Source organism: Panthera uncia, chromosome D2, assembly GCF_023721935.1.
Source record: "Panthera uncia isolate 11264 chromosome D2, Puncia_PCG_1.0, whole genome shotgun sequence".
NCBI lineage: Eukaryota > Metazoa > Chordata > Mammalia > Carnivora > Felidae > Panthera > Panthera uncia.
In genome coordinates, this window is record NC_064818.1 from 75,583,680 (window position 1) to 75,601,021 (window position 17,342).

Here is a 17,342-nt window from a genome sequence, read left to right on the forward strand (position 1 = left end):
AATTCCATCTACAATCTTAACTCCTCTTTGCCATGTAAATTCAGGTATTCATAGACCGTGGGGCTTAAGATGTGGACATTCTCAGTGCAGGGACATCACTTGGCTGACCACACCACTGGGTTTTCAAAGCCCAGTGGTATCTTCCTTTGTCATGAAAGAGATGCATCCAGCAGGTTTCACGTGGAAGGGACAGCTCCTCAAATTCATCTTAGCTCTTTGCCTAATTGGAATGCTTGAGCTTAACAAGGTAGAGAGTGGGGTTTTTTGTTTGTTTGTTTGTTTGTTTGTTTGTTTGTTTTACCATAAATGGGTATGACCTGGAATTAGGGCACAAGGACACAGAAGACTGGGCATTACAATTCCCGCTTTTCCAATAGTGGATGGTATACACTGAAACAAATTAGAAGATTTTGGTCTCGGTTACCACATTTGTGAAATGGGTACATTAATACCCATTGTGAACAAGGAGTCTATTTAAAATTTTGTTTGTTCACTTATTTATCTTGAAAGAAAGAGTGTGAGCAGGGGAGGAGCAGAGAGAGAGGGAGACAGAGAATCCCAAGCAGGCTCCGCACTGTCAGCCTAGAGCCCCACAAGGGGCTCCATCCCACAAACCGTGAGACCATAATCTGAGCCAAAAACAAGAGTCAGACACTTAACGGACTGAGACACCTGGGTGCCACCTAGGTGTCTGTAACAAGGAATCGATTTAAATTTCTATCAGAAATGTGGCTCTTAGAAGCATGGTGTTAAAATTTTTTTTTTTTTTTTTTAGTGGAAGGTGATAAAAGTCTATTTCTTTATTCTACATGGAATTCTCATTCAGGGCCATCAAGCCTCGGGCATTTCTTTCTTTCTTTCTTTCTTTCTTTCTTTCTTTCTTTCTTTCTTTCTTTCTTTCTTTCTTAAATATATGATATTTATTGTCCAATTGGTTTCCATACAACCCCAGTGCTCATCCCAAAGGGCATCTGTTTCTTTAAGAGGAGGAAAGGAAGCGTTGAGTCATTTGTGAGTCTCTTGCCCTTTGGTCCCTGCATATAAAATATAGCAATGCTTTCTTGAAACCGAACTTAAAATAGGAAGCCTGGCATCCGCATATAGCCACAGACTCTTAATTCTTTTCCTTCTTTCTGCCTCGCTGCAGAAATAGCCAGAGGAAGGGTGAGCCTTCAGGGCGGTACAGGCAGGTAAGCGCCACTGCTGGGTATGAGGTCGATGTTAGCGCAGGAGTCGCTCTGGGGCCCTATAAGGGAAAAAATTACAACCAACAAGTCGCAAATGGAAACACAGGCTCCCTGCAAATACCGGGAAGCGGCTTGGCTTTAGTCTCTGCCTACTTCCGAGGGCAACGGCCCAGAAGAAGGCAGTCAAGTTTGGCAAACTGTAGAGCACAGCGCACTCTAAAGCATCTGTGGTCGGGCAGGGTTATTCGGTCTCCGCAGATGAAAACAGAAGAGCCAGAATTTGGCTCCAAGGAACAAGCGAGGCACCATTTCATCCCCACCTTCTTTTTCCGGGGCCTGCTCCCGGCTCCCCAGCTGTGTGCCGATCGCAGGGTTGGGACCCAGGGCCCGCCCTCGGCCTCAGGCATTTCGCACGGTGCCTTCCCCGCCTTTGCCAGGCGTAGTGGAAAGCGCCGTGGAAAAACTCAGACCCGTAACAAGTGGTCATGACTCAAAGGCTCCTGGAAGTAGCCTGCGGTGCGTTCGGGAGCCGCGTCCGGGCCGCGCCGCGTCCGTCCGGCTGCGCCCGTCCCCCGCTCGCTCTGCGGCCGCCGGGGCCCCGGGGCTCCCGGGCGCGCCGCCGCCGGCCCCGCGCATTCCTGGCCCGGGAGGAGAGCGCGGCGGGCGCCCTGCGCGAGCAGCTGGCCGCGCGCGGGCCGCTCGGAGCGCCGAGAGCTGGGGGAGGAGCCTGGCCCGGCCGCCGCCGCGCTCCCAGTCATTGGCCTTTTGTGCTGCAACTTTGCCCGACCCTCGGGGGGCCGCGCCGCCCCCGCGCCCGCCCCGCGCCGTTGCCCCGGGAAAGTTTGCGTCGCCGGGCCGGGCCGTGGGGACTCCGCGCGCCGCCGCTCGGCTCGGGAAAGTCAGCCGCGTCCCCGAAGGAAGGCGACTCCGCGCGAGTCATCCGCGATCGCCCCGGGCGGGTAAGTGCGCCGCGGCCGCGGGCGGGCGGGCGGGCGCCCGGGGTCAGGGAGGAGACGGGCATCCCCGGGACCTTGGCCGCCAGACAAAGGCGTGCTGGAAGTGGTAGCCGAAGCTCGCCCCGCTTTCCCCAGGAGGCACTGGCTGCGGGCAGGAAAGAGGCGAAGCACGCATTTGTGGCCCCTGCTGGCAGAGGAGTGTGTCTGCGGGGCGGCCGGGGGGTCCCGGGAGTGTGCCCGGGAGGCTCGCTCCGGCGCTGAGACCGCTCGGGGTGCGCGCCCGCGGCCGGGGTCCCCGCCCAGGGTCGAGGTCTCCGCCCGCGGTCGGAGTGCGCGCGCGTGGCCGGGTCCTCGCCCGCGGTTGGGGGGTGCGTGCCCGGGGCCGCGGTCCCCGCCCATAGGTGGAGTCCCCGCTTGCAGTTGGGGTCGGGGACCGGCGTCAGCGCCCGCAGTGGGGTCCCCGCCGGTGACCCGGCTGTGCGCCACCCCCGCGGGGGCTCCTCCCGAGTTCGAGCGGTGCCACCCGGTCGCGCGGGGTCACCCCCGGCGGGCCACGGCGGCGCGTGGATTAGCCATAAAACTGCACTGCATTTCCTCCGAGTTGGGGACTTTTAAATTCTCGAATAGTTACGTCAGCGGGGCTGAGAGCACTTCAGGGCTCCGGCGAGCACGTGACCCGCGGAGCTTCCCTCGGGCGTCCTTGACTCCCGGGCCCCCGCGGCGTGAGTCTTCCTTGGCCTCTGGACGTCCTCGAAAGGCGACTTCGAGAGTCCTGATTCCCCGCACTGGCCGAGGGCGCTTTCTGCAGCACGCTGTTGCCTTGGAGCTCAGGCCGTGTTCGTTGTCCTTCTCAGTGGTGGTCTTTCCTTAAAATGGCATCATCATCGTCATCGTCAGAGGGTTATCCTTGTTGTTCTTATCTCCTAGCTCTGCCAGATGCTGGGACAGGACCTTGTGGCCATGGGTTAAATACAACCGAGGTAGTGCGAGAAAGGGTGACTCCAGGCAAGGGTGGACTGGGGAGGTGGAAATAGGAGCTCTGTGTCAGGAAGGGCCCCCAGGGGGGCTCGGTTGCCGCTGAGACAGTGTGCAGGGGTGGGGGGTGGGGGTTACGGCCGTCCCAAGCCCCTACCAGCCGGGTACTGGAGATTCAAGGGTCCTGGTGCTGTTTTCTGTTTTATGCCAGAAGAGGGCGGAGATTCGTCAGAAGGCAAAGAACTCTGTGTTCTTCTTTCTCTGGGATTCTCTATGAGGCCACATTTCAAAAGCTGTTTTCATTGTAGTATTTGGAAGTGACTTTGGAAATGTCTGGGGCCATGTCCCGAGGCTGGGTTTCATCTGTGGTTTCGTCCATTCCGAATCACTTAACATGTTTCAGAGTCGAGTCTTCACGATTGTTTTCAGGGGCCCTGTTGAAGTTGGTGTAGCTGGAACTGGAAGGAAGGGTTTGCTGGGGATTGGGGAGTGGACTACGACAGCCGTGGACTTTGAGCAGCTCAGGCTGTGAGGTCTTGGAGAGAACAGGACCGGTTGTGCTGCGCAGGTGAGTCCCCTGGGGCTCCTGCTCACAGGCTCTGCCCTGGGCTCAGGCATTCTCCTCGGAGGAGAGCGGGAGCAGGAAGTAGGTCAGGAGCTGCCCTCCTTGTGTAGATGCCACGGCCGGACTCTCGGGTGCCCGGTGCGTCCTCTTCGTCTCGTGCATTGTTGCTAGTCCCTCAGGTAGGCCAGGCACCCTAGAGCCCGACCCACCACAGGCTTCACCCGCTTATGGAGATGCACTGAGCAAATGCACCCCGTCTGGGAAACCTGGACAGAAGCTGCTCCCGGTCCCTCTGTTCACCTCCTTCCTCTTTGTCTCTAAGTTTGAGCCCTTGACATTGATTATAGCTGGAGGGAAACTGGAAGATCCAAGTTGCATTTTACAGGTGCCCAAAGGGAAAGTGGGACAAGTCCAGAGTCACATGCGAAGGTGGGACTCAAACCCAGGACCCCAGACACCTGGCGCGGTGTGCCTTCAGCCAAGTCCTGGCGGCCTCTTTGGTCTCATCCTGCTTCGTACTGTGGTTATTTATGTTTGTCATTTCTGTGGAGACAGACACTGCTCGAGGGAGGACCTGCCTAGTTTGTAGTACACCCTGCAGGAGTGACACGGGCCTGGAAAGGGGGGGGGGCGGTCAGTGGTGGTTGAAGTGAGTAAGACACAGCCCCTGCTTTCAAGGAGCAGTGTGTGTGTGAGAGAGAGATACTCCTGAACATACACCTGCTGGTCAGGCTTTACGAGGAGGCTAGTGCCCAGTAGGGGATGTCTGGAAATGTACGAAGGTGTTTTGCTTGTCACTGTGACCAGAGAGGCCACCACTGATATCTCTCTGGTGAGGGTCTGGGATGCTGTGCATGGGATATTCCTGTACAACCAAAAACTGTCTCGTCCACAATGCCAATAGCACCCCCTAGAGAGGACCCTGCAAGGGTCAAGGGTTTGGGGAATTGGGAGAGACCAATTCTACTAGAAGATGCATGATGGGGGTCTATGGGCTTTTGAGGCCCCAGGCTGCAGGTGTAGATGAGGCTGGGAGAGACCGAGGGCTGAGTTTAGAGCACGTGTGTGTGCGTGTGTGTGTGTGTGTGTGTGTGGTGTGTGTGTGTTCTTTGGAGATTCGGTTCCACAGCCAAAAGCAAATGGTTCGTGGATGAACTGTGGTTTGGGTTTACAGGCCCTGGTACCTTTTGCACAATCAGGAGAAGGTCTAGGAGGCTGGTGATCGAGTCTCTGACTCTCCCCGCACAGAGGAGCAAAGCGAAGGAGAAGGCTGCAGAACTGGGTGCCCTGGTCTCGCCCACTGTGACGCATGTGAAATCTGGCTCGATGGCTGGGTTTTGTCTCCCTGTCCCTCACCGAGGTCACGGTCCTTTGTCTATAACCTCAATAATCATTTCCACAGCAACTCACTGGGATGACAGAGCGGCCCAAGGGTTACGGAACCGTTCAGGACAAAGGAAAAGGCATGAAAAAAAGAAGACCCAGGGAAACAAAGCTCCCAGTTTAGAGACTGAGCTCCTATATTTGAGTCTCTGCCCCACTCTCGCCAACTGTGTGCCCTCGGGCAGGTCACTAACCGTTTCTGAGTCCCCATTTCCGTCTCCTCATGGTGGGGACACATACCCCTGCCTGCCTGGCTCCATGGAACTGTGGGAGCAAGTGCCATCATGTGCCCGCAAATACCTGGCAAACTGTGACGTGCTGTGCAAACAGGAATTCCTGGTTCTGTTTCTCACCTGGTTATGATTCAATCCCTAATACCTCCAAGAGCTGATTTTTATTGTTATTATTTTTATTTTATTTATTTTTTAAAGGTTTATTTATTTATCTGAGAGGGAGGAGAGAGAGAGGGAGCAGGCGAGCACAAGCGGTGGAGGGGCAGAGGGAGGGAGAGAGAATATCAAGCAGGCTCTGCGATGTCAGCCCCGGAGCCCGTGGTGAGGCTTGAGCCCACGAATTGTGAGATCTCGACCTAAGCCACAATCAAGAGCTGATGCTCAACCGACTGAGCCATGTAGGCGGCCCTCCGAGAGCTTAGTTTTACTCTTCGGATTTTTAGGTGGGAATGAGACGGTGTGCTAGTCAACATCGTTCTCTTATTTGGAAGCCACTCAGCTAGCCTCCGGTTTTGTCTGTCCTCCCGTTTCATTGGTCATTTCTATTTTGCCCAGAAAACAAGTAAAAATAACAGAATAGGAAACTCACTTCAGCTCTACCCACAGAGAGCAAATCTGGGGAGAAAAATGGAAAGAAAAAGCATCTGCTTCATGGGCTCATATGCAGGTGTGGCTGTTTCCAGCCGCCCTCATCCCTCTCCCTGTGCACCTGTGACCACGTGGGCCACCCCCCCCCCCCCCCATCTGTGTCATTTACAGCCATGGCTTCTGGCCAGCAGTCCCAGCTTCCAGCTCCCGAGGGCAGGGGCTTGGTTCACATCATGATGGTTCCCCCAACGGGAGCCCCGTTCTAAAGAGAAAAGGCTGTAAGAGGTTGGCTCATGTCGGCATCAGGAACATCTTCTCCTTCCATCTTTTATCCTTCTGACTCTCGGCTTCCCATGGCTGCCTGCCCTCCAGCTGCTAAAAAAGGAGAAGGTTCCTTCCTGCTTCCTGCTAAAAAGGAGAAGGTTCGGTATCTCGCGTGTGCCTTCAATGCAGCTCGCCCAGGAACCTGCATTCGACAGCTCCCTGCGTCGAGCTCCCAGGGTATCTGGCAGTCAGCCATGTGCCAGGGTCTCCCTCATCGAGGGCTGACCAGACCCCGCCTCATGTCTCCCGCCCTCCCCTCTGGAACTGCGGGTAGATGCCTTTGTTCCTTGCAGAGGGTCTAGGCTTCACTGCATTCTGCGTGCGTAGGGAGAGCTGTCCCGGGTATTCGTGCTACTTGTGTGGTTTTGGAACCAGGGGGAAAGCAATCCGTGACCGTCAGAAGAAACTGAGGATTCAGCAAGGTTTACAAACACCAACAGGTAAACTTTGGCCTTGTCTGTGTAAAAACACTCAAGGCATTCGTTCAAACTCCGGCGTGCGAGCTGAGATGCCCGCTCTTACGCTCGAAGAAATTAGAGAGGAAGCCGGCCCTGGTCTGAATTAAGTGGCAGCGAGGGTACTCTGGTGGCAGCAGCTGATAACATCTCTGTTGTTGCTACTTTCCATGCATCCATATCGTCAGCAAATATCTATTGAGCCCCTGTGATGTGATTGACACCATGCTTTACACATGCTTCGAGCCCTTATCTCTTTCAACAATCTTTTCAAGTTATACAATTTGTCCCCATTTCACAGGGTCAGAGTCTGAGGCTCCAAGAGGTTAACAAACTTGCCCAGGGCCAACATGGCTAGTAAATGGCAGAGCTGGACTCAGGCTCAGATCTACCCTCTCCAGAGCCTGGGCCGTCTGGTACTTAGAGTTGCTACCCACCTACCCGCCCTGTGGACGACTCAGTTTGATTTCTGTGCCAGTGTTCTGGTGGAAATGAGTCACCTGTGGGTTCCATGCACTGGCTTTCGGGAGAAGTAGGCACCCTGGGCCAGGATCTTGACCCCAGAAGTGCTGGCCCGTTTGGCAGGTGTCTTGTCTCAGCCTTGTCCCTTTGATCCGGGGGACAACTACATCATCACTCCCCTGAGTGTGTGGCTTTTCCCAGCACCTGGGTGGGATAAGTTCATTGTCTCTTGAAAAGAACAGTGGGCACCGCCTCCTTGCCTCATCCTCCTGGAATGACTTCCTCCCCTTTGGCTTGTCATCAACCCCCGTTCTTGCGCCCATTAACCCCAAGGGGTGTGGGAATGGCAGTCCAATTTTAAGGCATGATTAAGTTGTACACGAGAAAAACGTCTCCTTCCGCACCTCCTCCCTACCACCAGGCCTCCTGGGAGCTGGAGCCTTGAGTCACCAGGTCACTCCCTCCCTCCCGTCCTTAAGTCCTAACCAGGAACCTGGCCCCTGGCCAACGGGGCACTGTCCAGGCCTTCTCCCAAGCCAGGCCAGGGGCTGAACCTCTGGAGCCTCAGGGTTTGCAGGTCAGAAAATCACTGGGCTGGAAGGGAGCAGAGACGATGAACTGTCCAAACCTCCTCTTCTGGAGGGGGCGCCCACAGCCCGGGGAGGGAAAGGGTTCGCCCAGCTCGCCTGTGCCGGCTGCTCACCTGTTTTCCTGGGGGAGGCAGACCCTGCCCGGCAACTTTCCTGTCACTGTTCACGGCTCATCCTGGAGAGAGATGCTGCTTGGGGCCGCGCGACCCGTCTGCCCTCGAGGCCTGGGGTCAGAGCAACCAGGACGGTGCTCGGCTCAGGGTGGCTTTGGGTAGAGCGACTTCCCTGCCCAGAGGCTCCGTTTGCTCTTGGTGAAATGGGCTGTCGCGTTGCTTCAAGTGACAAATGGCCTGCATAGTGCCTGGCACACTGGATGTTCATGAACATTGATTCCCTTTGCTGCCACCTGGATTCCTTCCTGTCCCATGACGTGTGCTGGCGTTCACACGGAGCCAGGGGTTTGTGCGGTGTGCCCACACCTGGGGGCACACACCTGGGCAGGGGAGGGGGGACGTGTGGACTGGGACTGCGACAAAGCGCTTCCTTCTGGGCTGTTCTGTGGGGAAGGCCGTGCCCCCTGTTGTGTTTGTATTCATGATGCGGAGCGCGTCCCAGGTGCCGGGTCCTTTGCCAGAGAAAAGTTCTGTGACTGGGCTCCACCCTCGCCACTCCCTGTTCAGACCGGGGACAGCCACTGCCTGCTTTGGCAGATGGGGAAACTGAGGCTCTGAGGAGTCTTTCTGCAAGGTCACGCAGCTCTTTATTGCTGGCGTGGGTCCAGCTCCTGCCTTCTGGTCCCACTCTGGCCTCCTACCACCTGCCCCCGGGGAAGTGGGGGAGGGGCCTTACTCATCAGCAGAGGCCCAGAGCCTTCCTTTCAGGGAGCGTGCCACAAATGTTCGACGCCTTAAAAATTTGGCCCCCAAATATGAAAAGCACAGCTCATAACTGAAACGGACAAATGTTCAATTTTGAGTGTCTATAAAGTTGTTGGAGCTCATTTACCTCTCCGATGCCGCTGGCTTGCCTCCCTGTGGCTCTGTCTCTAGTGGTTCGTTCACCCCCGGAAGCGTTTTCCTTGCTGACTCTGGGCCGGGAAGCTAGCAGGGAACACAGTAGATTGTCCTTTCCCTCTTGCTGGAGCCGTGATCCCCCTGCTGGCCTGTCCCCTCTTCCCCTCTTCGTGCCCCACAGTGCCCCTCCCCACCCCAGCCCCACCCCGTTGGCCCTGCCACCCCAGGGGCCTCCACGTGCAGCTGAACTGTGACATGCCCGCTGGAGGAAGGACCTGGGACACAGCGTGGGCTCCTGTCATGGGGACAGGCTCAGCGGCAGAAGGCCTGCGTTCTTGCCACTGTGTCTCTTTGCCAAGTTACTTCGTTCCTTGAGCCTCAGTCTCCTTTTGTAGAAAAGAAGTTTTCTGCCAGCTGCATGGGGTGATGGAGAATCACAAAACACAGCCTTTGGGGAAAGTCTCAGGTACCATACAAATATAAGTAGCTGTGTATTTTCTCAAGTTGTTTTTGAAGATGTTTAGTATTTTTTTTTTTTTTAAGCGAAGGCTAAATCTTTAGATTGCTGGACTTTCGTATCGGGGAGTAGAAAGTCTCTCTTCTCCCTGACGTGGGCTCTAGGATCTCACAGGCAAGTTGCTTTGCTTGGAGTCGTGTGGGAGATTCTGCCTGTTGCTAGCTCGAGCCAGGCCCCCCACTGTGTGGGGTTGCCCGGATCCCGTGCTTTGGGACTTGGGCTCAAATTCTGACCACTCCTCACCCCTTCTAAGGGCTGGATGAGCGAGCGTGTGCATAGTTCTTCCCTCCGTGGCAGATAAAGGCACTTAACAATGCTCTCTTATGACTGCTGTCATTATCAAGCCTTTGATTGTAATTACTTAAATTTGTTACAACATTTAGTACATGCTAAAATACTGTCGTCGGCAGTAGGAACAGTGCCCTTGAGACCTTGGGCAGGCCCCTCCTCTGTCAGGGTCGGCTTCCTCCTCTGCTCCCGGGCACGGTGGGACTCTGGTTTTAGGAATCCTATTATCTATTCAGCCCCACTCCTGTACCTGGCCTTCAGGATTGCCAGGTCATATCCTTCTCACCTCATCGTTTCCCAGATCAGAAAAAGGACAAGTCGTTCTCCATAGGGGCTGAAAAAAAAAAAAGCAAAGCATTGCTTGTCCTGAGCAGGTGCCAGGACCACAGAGCTGGATACCTGTGAGCACAATTTCTCAGGCTAGAGCCGAAGCAGAGCACAGGTGTATCCTGCCCCTCAGGCCAGAGGACGAAGGTTTCGGCTCCAAATGCCAACGGGGAGATCCGCAGAGGATGCACGTCGCGTGTGTGCTCCTTATGTTATGTGCCGTGGCTGTGGCGCCTGGCCTTCGCCAGCTGGGTCATGCCCGGCGCGCAACGGGCCAACAGCTCGTGAAGATGTGAGATTTCAGAAGATTCCATTTTGCTGATTGACGACCGGCTTTGCTCCTCTTTCTGAAACAGGAGTGAGCAGATGTGAGCCGCAGGGGGCTCCGTTTCAGCTGTGTTGGTGAGAGCTGCGCCAACGTTTTCCGGAGCGCAGCGCACGGCGTCGAGGGGGCCTTGCCCCCAGCTTGGGTGCTGCCTGGTCCTGTTATGACCTATCTGTTACTCTCTCTGTATTAGAAAAAAGGAAAGGTAGCGCATCAAAACCACATTTGTTTTCTTTCAAGGCTTTCTTTCAATGCTTATTTATTTATTTGGAGAGATTGAGAGAGAGAGAGCTGGGGAGGGGCAGGGAGAGAGACTCCGAAGCAGATTCCACGCTGTCGGTTCAAAGCCCGACGCGGGGCTTGATCTCAGGAACCTCGAGATCACGACCTGAGCGGAAATCAAGAGTCAGACGCTTAACTGACTGAGCCACCCAGGTGTCCCAGAATATTCTTTTAAACTGATCATTCGAGAGCCAGGTGCAGACACGACTCTGCCACCCTCCAAAATACAAACCAAAATAGACACTCCAGTGTTCGCCTCCCCCGGAACAAGGACGCTCCAGCATCATGCCAATGCAGCCATCCAACTGGGAAATAGATGTGCTGTGTGACCGTATCACCCAGGCGTCAGGACCCATTCAGACTCACCAGCTCGTCCCCTTTTCCATCTGATCCCGAATTCAGTCCAAAAGCATGTGTCCTACTCGACGTAAGCTTGCGGACTCTCTTCAGTCTGGGAGAATTCCTCAGTCTCCTCTTGTCTTTCATGACCTTGAAGAGTACAGGTCTTTCATTCTGGAAAAATCCAACCTGTGTCTATCCATAGTTTTCTCATGACCAGACTCTGGCTGGCCGTTCTGGTCAGTCATCCCACGGAAGTGATGCTGTGCTCTTCCCAGGGGGGGTCATGTCCCAGAGCACAGCGTGATGACCGTCCCTCCGCCAGGGATGGTGATCCTGGTTGATGCCTGGCCAGGTTGGTGCCCACCAGGTTTCTCCACCAGTAAGTGGATCCAAGAGCACACGATATCCTTTCCTTCTTTAAACCACCCGCCTGCCTTAGCGACCTTTGATGGCTGCCCGAATTGACCACCGCCCAGATGGTTCTGCAATGGTGACTTTGCTTCCATCATTCCTCCTACGCTTTTGACAAGTTGCCCTTGTACTGGAGAGAGGAACTTTTCCTTCTCCCCTTTTTGTGCATTTGTTTGTGTCTTTGTGTCTGTGTGAACTCGTGGATTATTACTTTACTGGATGGGTTAGAACCCATTAGTATTTGTATTTTTTTATGCCCGAATGCTCCCAGATCTGGCCAGCAGCAGCCCCTTGGAGGTGATTCTTAACGTCCTTTTGACCTCTCTGGGCAGAGGGAGCTGGGAAGTAGAGGTATGTGTATGTGAGTGCACGCGCACACACACACACACACACACACACACACACACACACACACACACTCTGCTACACCCAGTTCTGTGTTTATCTCATGCCTCTGATTGCAACACTGCTCGAGAGTGCTTTAGAGCCTAATCACCTTTTGTATACGCAAATGCTCTGTGAGAACCTGGCTCCCATTACCCTTGATGTGGTTCTTTTTCTGCTGCTCTCCCTGTCCCTTCTCCTGTGACCTTCCTTGCCCTGTCCGAGGGAAGGGAAGGGAAGCTTAGTGGCTTTCCTTCCAAACCATCTGAGAGAGAGAGAGAGAGAGAGCGAGAAGAGGGAGAAGATTCTCTTTTTAATACAGAAACCCTTTTGCACTCGTCTGTCTGCTCAGCACTTTGCTTGCCCCGTTCCAGATCGCCCCACCTGAGAGAACCCTGGTTTTCAACCACAGTTTGTTCTGTTACCACCCTTCCCGGCTCTCTTTATTTTAGACTTTGCACTCCCCGTGCTCTTGATCGGCCTGTCAACTCCGGAGTGCGCGATCCCCATTTCCTTTTGACACTGCTCTGCTGACGCATGATTGGCACATAAAAAGCTGTGCATTTTGAATGTCCGCGACTCGCTGAGTTTGGGGATGAGAACACACCTGGGAAAGCTTCATCACCATCAAGACGTAAACGTGTCCATCATCTCCCAAAGTTTCCTTCCACTCCCGCTATTAGTATTAATTATTGTTATTATCTAGTGATCCCCATTGGATTCAGCCCGGGGCCCTTCTCAGGGCACAGGTCCCTCGCGTGTGCGTAGAGCTGAGGTGCAGGCTTTTTAGACCAGAATGTGACTGTCTTCCTTTCTGAAGCAGAGTCCTCTGTGCCTCAGTGTCTAAAGGGCGGGTGACTCATGGCCCTTCAGAGGAGCACTTGTTGAGGCCAGGGCCCCTCCCTGACATTCCAGCGGGAAATCAACCCTTTGCTGGCCTGACTAAATTTATAGTGGGCTGGTCCTGGCAGCTGGGGACAGCAGCTGGTGGTTAAAATCTCTGACAGATTTTTTTTTTTTTCCCTCCGAAAAATGTTTCGGTCACTCTAGTCCGAGCACCACCACGGGGAGAACTTAGAAGCCATTTATAGCCTCTTGCAGTTGGCCCAAGAAAAGCTGCTTCATGAGAATCCCTCCACTTCCCCAGAAGCCAGCTCTCCCCCATTCTCAGCCATCCGGAACAGAACTGGGTCACTAGGAAGGACACAAAGGCCTCGGAGCTGCTGGTACAATGTGAATTTGACAAATGTTTTTTGGGTTTTTTTTAGTAATTTCTTGTGGTTCAAGCTAATGTATGTATGTGTATACACACATACACTTTTATTTTAAAATTATTATAATTATGTTGTACGGGAGGTTTATAAACCTGTATCAGTGCCTATTAACTCTTGATCTACACACTATTCTAACACCCCGAGCTATGTGTCTTAGTCTGCACGTGAGAAGCAGAGAACTGAAGGCGTAAAGTAGAGGAGAGTCAGGTGGGTTAGCAGAGGTGCTGGCTGACGGCCTGCGAGTGAGGGGCGGGGCTGAGTTGGGAGAGTCCTTGGTGACGGTGCAGCCCAGGGCCTTTGCTTTTACAGATGGAGCAGTCCCCTGGCTGAGACCCCAAGGTGGGGCCGGTCTAGAATCCAGCCCTCTTGACTTCATGTACAATTGTGCTTTTAGTGCCCCAGCATACTTCCTCACTGACATCATAGTGACTCAAGATGCTGATTGTGTGTCACTGAGAAAACATTTCATTATGTTCAAGATTCTCTGTTCAGAAAAATCGGAGAAGTGTCCGAGAGGCTTTGAAACATAATTCCTCCCAAAGAGTTAAAGTAACAATGCCATCCCACAGAATATGCAGACAGATATCTCTTCCTCACCAGATCCTCCACTGGAACCTTCATTTTCCCCAGTGGTGCCTGGCGAGCGAGGCGTGGCTGCGTTTGTGCCTTGGGACGAGGCCGACAAGCCCGTGGAAAATGTCAGCACAAAAGTGGGGACTTGACTCTGATTGTCCCATCCCTTCAAACTTTCGCTGAGTTACGTACAAGCCGAAGTTGCTCCCTGCCACTTGAAACTGTCCTTAAATATGTTTTCTTGTTTATTTTGCTTGTAAAAGCCGTGCATAGTCAGCACAGAACTAGAAAACAGAGACAAGTTCAACGGGAAAAAATACTCATGGGGCACCTGGCTGGCACAGTCCATGGAGCAGGGGATTCTTGATCTCAGGGTTGTGAGTTCAAGCCTCACATTGGGCATAGAGATGACTTAAAACCGTAAAAAAAAAAAACCCACTCATAATTGTACTACTGAAAGAGAATTACTATTAACACCTTGGCACACATCTTGCTTGGTGCTTGTTCACTCTGCTGCACGTTTCCTGCGTGTGTGTTTGTACATACGTGTACATATCTACATGTATACACACGGATATATAAACACTGATATACACGTGCACATGAGATCTGGATCGTGCTACTGACATATTTATTTATTTATTTATTTACTTACTTACTTACTTATTTATTTTGAGAGGCAGAAAGAGAGAGGGAGAGAGAGAATCTTAAGCTGGCTCTGTGCTGTCAGGACTGAGCCCCGATGCAGGGCTCAGTCCCACGAAGCATGAGATCATGACCTGAGCCAAAATCAAGACTCAGATGCTCAACCAACTGAGCCTCCCAGGCGCCCCCATGCTACTGACAGTTTTAAAAACATTTCTTTAGTTAATGATGGACGTAATTACCTCTAGGGATGTGGAGATCTACCTTATTTTTTTAAACAGCTGCCAATAAGTCTGTTTCTACAGCTTTGCCTTAATATGATTAACTGTCTCCTACTGTGGGATGTTTTGGTTGTTTCCCGTTTTTTTGTTTTGTTTTTTGCGGGGGGGGTGTTGCTATTATGGTCACAGATGTGATCAGCATCTTTGTTCAAACCCTTAATCATCGTATCATCGTAAAATAAATTCTTGGAATTTATACACAGGAATACAGTGGCTGTGTTGAAGGGAACAAAGTCTTTTCTGGCTTTCCGTGTGTATTGCCAGAGCTCCTGGGTGATGTTTTTCCATTCAGGTTTTTTTAAATTTTTATTATTTTTATTTTTTTTTTTTTATGACTTTGGAAAGTCGCTAATGACTGTATTTTAGGATTCTCTGAATTGTGATCCAGAATCCCTGCCATCGTCCCGCCTCCGAGCTGGCTCCTTCCTTTTCCCCTTGTACCCATTTCTCTCTGACTCCTTGGGCCTGGTCGCAGGGCTCCGAGATCGAGTTCTGGGGGATTTGGAACGGTGGGTGGGAACCGTGGAGGAAGAAGGGAATGTCACAAGGTCCATGGGAATAAATAGTAAGGTGTGGTCATGGGCTTGTGCTGGTCTCATCACATTTAAAACATAGTTTTAGGAAATTCACCCTGGGCCCCCCTGCCTCTCATTCATTTCAATGCCAAAGGCAGCACTTTGTGGCAGAGCATTGGATAGAAGTTGGGGCTGATTCCTTGGCTTAGGGTCTAGTTCCAGTCCCTTGACCTGGCCTTGGGACCTGGCTCCCGTCCACCCCTCCCCTTCCCAGTCTCTGTCATCCACACTCCCTCCACACTGACCTTCCCAGTCTCTGTCATCCACACTCCCACCACACTGACCTTGTTGTTCATTGCTCTAGAATGGCCGACTCCTTCCTGGTTCGGCGTTTTCAGATATGTGGCTGCAGACCCTCTGTCTTTCTCTGACTCTTCAACCTTTGGGACACGGCCTAGAGTGGTGGTTAAAAACATTGCCCCTCGAGTCAGGCTTGGGTTTATATCCTGCTTCTGCCCCTTACCAGCTATGCAACCAGGGACAAGTTATTCAGCCTCTCTGCGCCTTAGTTCCCATATCTGTAAAAACCCCATTACCATGAGGTTAATGATGGTACCCACCTCACAGGGTTGTCGTGAAGATCATATGTGGTGATATCTATGAGGACTTAGACTGGCAGTTCCTGGCACACAGTACACATTAGTGAACATTCATTATGGCCGAGCTGACCGGGTGGCCTCACCCTACCCCCTAAACAAGGAAATGTTCCCTGTCTCCCGGCTGGGACCTCCTGGCTTTATCTCACACAGCCTTCTGTATCTTTCCTTCTTGGTGGTGACTGCGATTGGTACTAAACAAGCATTTTAAGAAATGTCTGACTCTTGCCTAAGACTGTAAACTCCACGAGGACGGGGCCCGCCTCTTCCTCGTTTACAACGCAAGAGTCAGGCTGCAATCCGTGCCTGCTCACGGAACAAAAGTGAGGGCCCTGCTCCTCGCTGCCCAGAGCCAAGTTCATCAGAAAGAAACACTCATGGACCTCCGTGATGAACTAGTAAGATGTACCCGATTATGGAAGGGGGTTCCCAGCAGAGTGAGCTGTTGTGTTGACCAGACTATGACGGTGACCTGTGTCCCTCTGCACTTTCAAAGCCCGCTGCCCTTGGAGGCTGTCTGGTATCCACTTTCTCAGTGGATGAAGGGCCAGTGCGGTTTTTAAAAGTTTCTAAGGCATATAGTTCAAAACTTAAACAACAAAACAAAACAAAACAAAACAAAACAAAAAAAACGATTAAATGAATTACTAGGAAATGGAAATGATACCCGGCCAGGATTTCTCCTTCCTGAGCACTATTGACACTCTGGGCCAGATAATTCTTTGTGGTGGGGCTGTCCTGGGCATTGTAGGATGTTTAGCAGTGTCCTGACCTTTATTATTAGATCCACAGACAAAATTACTCTGTCAAGTCGCCCTGCAGGCTTCTAAAGACTCAGTTTCTGTGTTTTCTCCTCCTGGGCCAGCGCCACCTGTGGGCCAGACTTGGAGTAGCAGCAGATCCTTCCAGAAAGCCTGCTGGGGGTCCAGATTAACTGCTGCTCAAACACATTGAAAACTTCAAGGAACATTTCTGAGCCTGGGTTTTTTTCCTCTCCTCTCCCTAGGTCACCTATAGCGGATGATGTCATCCAGCCAGTTGCCCTCGAGGACCTTGAAAACCCACTGTTAGCCACCTCTCCCCACCAGGGTGAAGCCATCAGCCAGGTCTCCGGGGACCTGACAGCCCAGAGGTACCGTGGGGGCTGGGCCTGCGTCTGGTGGTGGGACCCCGGGGCCCAGTCTCTGAGGCTGCCTCCCTCCACTCCCCTCCCCTGAACGCCACCCCTACGTAGGTTTGCACGCCTCTGCTGCACAGGGCTGGGGACTCTTCTTGGGGCCTTAGGGACCTAAGGGGACACGAAGAAGACCCCGCCCCAATGAGCGATTTAGAGATCTGTTCCCTTGTGATCTTCAGGGGCCCCTATTTAAAATAGAAGTCCTCTGGGAGAGAGGACGTACTATTTATACCTCTCCAAGGAATGACTCAGTTGACTGCCTCTGACCTCCCAGGACACGAGCTGGGTTAGCAGAGAGCTGTGGTCAGAGCAGAGGGGAGCCAGCAGCACCATGGGGAGAGGGACCGGGTCCTTGTGCCTCTGCTTGGCCGACGGGTTTTGCCGGGGGGGGGGGGGGGGGCGGGGGTTCTTCCCTCACCTGCACCACGTGCCTCGGCAACCCCACAGCAATTGCAGATGTCCAGGTGCACTGTGCATAACCCCACTGGCACTTGATTTCCAAGAGGCTTGCCCAGCATCAGCCTCAGGACTTGGTTCAGATGCCAGTACACACACACACACACACACACACACACACACCTATCTCTCTCTATACACATGCTCCTCCCCACCCC

The 17,342-nt window shown here is 53.0% G+C and overlaps 1 protein-coding gene across 1 annotated transcript in view; it reads left to right on the plus strand.

The window, feature by feature from the left end:
- The first annotated feature begins 2,074 nt into the window (after positions 1–2,074).
- The window catches only part of LOC125933013 (transforming acidic coiled-coil-containing protein 2-like), a 124,976-nt gene continuing 109,708 nt past the window's right edge, over positions 2,075–17,342 (plus strand). The window contains exons 1-2 of the mRNA XM_049645862.1: positions 2,075–2,146; positions 16,558–16,683. The gene's annotated coding sequence lies outside the window, so the exon portion shown is untranslated. The remainder of the gene's footprint in view (positions 2,147–16,557; positions 16,684–17,342) is intronic.